The 3,284-nt window shown below is 37.8% G+C and overlaps 1 pseudogene; it reads left to right on the forward strand.

Annotated features, from left to right (window-relative positions):
• The first annotated feature begins 1,794 nt into the window (after nucleotides 1-1,794).
• LOC106691244 (histone deacetylase 11 pseudogene) lies at nucleotides 1,795-2,960 on the forward strand (annotated as a pseudogene).
• Nucleotides 2,961-3,284: the final 324 nt, after the last annotated feature.

Consider the following 3,284-nt stretch of genomic DNA (forward strand, 5'->3'; position numbering starts at 1 on the left):
ATTCAGCTTCAAATCATTGTTAGACGCCCATGCGTTAATGCTGTCAATATCTTCCTGTATCTTTTGGATGGTCTCAAGCATTTTGGAGGGATGGAGGGACAGATAGATTTGGAGATCGTCTGCGTGTAGGTGGTACTGTGCGTGGTGAATGGAATCAGGAAGATCATTGATATAAATGGAGAAAAGGGTTGGTGAAAGTGAGGAGCCCTGAGGAACACCTTGTGACAGAAGCAGGGGAGAGGAAAGAGGTTTGTTCGGAATGACGACTGAGCTTCCATGGCAATTTTAGCTGTTAGTTTCAACTATAGCTAATTTTTGCCCATCTCTGCTAGTATGGTTATCTACTTTGAAGTAGATTCACCTGAGGTAGTTAACAGATTACAGCTGTAACTTTAGAAGGCCGCTAGTATGGTTAATTACTTTAACGCAGTTTAGTGGGCTATCTTTTTTCGCAGTTAAGTTTACATCCTGATTAGAAGATTAACTTTTAAGTGCAACGGATAATTATTGATTTTACCTGAGATGTCAGAAATCTTAGTTAAAACTTAATGGTGCAACCGGCTCTAAAATGAAATAGTGAAAATGTTCGATTCCTAGAACATCAAATTTTTTTTGTCTTGCATTCTGTAGTGAGGTAGCAGTATTAATATTAAACAACTTGGTAAAAACAGTATGATTTGATACATTAAATAAAAATTTAATAATAAAATATTACAATTATAATTAATTAAATATAATTACGAATTAATTAAATATAATTACGAATACTTTTTGAGTTAACTTTTAAGAAGTCTTATGAAAGGTAAATCTAAAAACATACATACAACAAGAAGTGCCTAAATTTACGAAAATGTTGGTGATGATTCCAATTGAGAAGTCTTAAAAATTAGTTAAGTACATCAAATTTGAAATTTGAGCACATGAAGACTATTTTCTATTATATCACTAACTTTGTTTGTTTATTTTTATTATAAATAAAATTGGTAATGCACATTCATTCAATAATACATAATACATTTATTTAGAGAAATAAGAAATTAAAATAGAAACGAACATAAAAAATACATTTAAGTTACACAAGAGCTATAACAGGTACCCTAGAAAGCAGAATTCATAGATTTGAATTGAAAGTCCTCTGTCCAATCACACGAGCTATCTGGGATCAGATTCTTAACACATGGAGCAGAAGAACTAACGGTGAACTGCTTGCAGAGGTTGGTCAGTCAATATCTCATGATATGAATGAGAGGGGACATGTGGCTCGAAGCAATCCATCAGGACTCCTCAAGACTACAATGAATGCCAGTATAGTTGCCTACCACGTGGGAGGCCAAAAACCAGATGGATCGACAGAATCAACAAAGATGCGAAAGAGCTACATGGAGCGAACTGGAGAGCAGTAGCCCAAGATAGGGAGGCGTGAAGAAAGCTAATTTGGGTGGCACAATATTTACTAGGTTTGTAGAGCCAGCCGAAAAAAAAAAGAGCTGTGACCAAAAACTTGTAGGTTTGTTGGTAGTTTGTTTATAAATAACAACTATGTACACTCTGATGAACATATATTGATATAGCATAACGTAATAGCGGTACACAATAATTTACATGACTGACCGTTCTCTTCGATAACCAAACTGGGCAAGTTTTCCAGCACTCAGTGTTGCCAGAGCATTCAGTGTTGCCAGCCCCCTAGAAACTATTAAACATTTTATGCAATACAAAATAAACTGAAACATATTATCCTAGCCAGCATAGATAGAGTATATAATAATAATCTTTTTTTAAATCATCTGGTTTTTGAGCAACTAAATCACAAGGCAGTGATATTAAACATTTACATTTAGAGGAGACGGTGATTGATTGATAGAAAGGTAGCACCGCTGCTATAATATTATACCATAGAAATAAAATTTATGATTTTGTGACGTGAATTATTCAACCCGAATGCCTCATTCGAGAGTGATTAATGTATAGTGATCAGAAATGGCCCATAGTTTACTCTACCCATTACAATGTTCGCTTTTTCGGCATTGAAAAGCTGCACCCCTTCGACGCAGGTAAATGGGGCCACATTTACCATCGACTGGAGAAACTTATGCACCTCAGTGGAAAGAGTATTTATGTTCCAGTAGAAGCTAGTGAAGATGAACTACTGACAGTGCACACAAAGAGGTATCTCAACAGTCTGAAGTGGTCTTGGAATGTGGCGAAGATAGCGGAAGTTCCATTGCTCGCTTGTGTTCCCAATGTATTATGCCAGAGATGGTACTTGCGTCCAATGCGCTATCAGACCAAAGGGAGCATGATGGCGGCGGAACTTGCACTGGACCGAGGATGGGCCATCAACATAGGTGGGGGCTTCCACCATTGCAGTAGGAACGATGGTAAGGGGTTCTGCCCTTATGCAGACATAACTCTAGCCATCAAGAACATCTTCAAGTCGCGACTGAATGTCAAGAAGGTGATGATAGTGGATTTGGACGCTCATCAGGGAAACGGTCATGAGAGGGACTTCATTAACGAACACATGGTCTATATAATGGATATGTACAACAGCAGTATATTTCCATTCGACGAATATGCCAAAAAAGCCATCAGTTGTAAGATCGAACTGAAAAACGACACCCAAGATGCGCAATACCTGGAAAAGCTTGAATATGGCCTAGAGCGTTCCTTGAATTCCTTCCACCCAGATCTCCTCGTCTACAATGCGGGAACGGATATCCTGGATGGTGATCTCTTGGGTAAACTGTCCATATCGCCATTGGGGGTCGTTCGGCGAGACGAGATAGTCTTCATGAAGGCGAGGGAGAGAAACATTCCGATCGTTATGTTCTCTAGTGGCGGATACACAAGAGAGAGCGCTGCTGTGGTCGCCAATTCCATCGCAAACTTACACAACTTGGAGATCATCACTAATAAATAAAAGGCGAATAAAGCTATCCCCAAGGGTTTTGATCAGACGAGTTACTTATCTTGTTGTTTTCTTCATCTTTACTTAAAGTTATTTATAATATTTTTTCATACATAATGCACTAATTTGCATTAGTTGGGATTTTATTATGTTTCAGAGGTCTTAAGTTATATTAAAAGATTCAAGTACTAACCTAATTTAAAATTTACTTTGACCGTCCTAATTCGCTCCTGCCCATTATGGGCAAAATCCTAGAAAAACTTATTAAAACGCCTCTATCCAATCCTTGACTCATATCATGTTATTCCTGATCACCAGTTTGGATTTAGAACATCTCATTCTACCATACAACAGAGTCATCGAGTGGATGATT

The sequence above is a fragment of the Halyomorpha halys genome, unplaced genomic scaffold, assembly GCF_000696795.3.
Source record: "Halyomorpha halys isolate HHAL.00 unplaced genomic scaffold, Hhal_1.1 Scaffold2191.1, whole genome shotgun sequence".
Taxonomy (NCBI): Eukaryota; Metazoa; Arthropoda; class Insecta; order Hemiptera; family Pentatomidae; genus Halyomorpha; species Halyomorpha halys.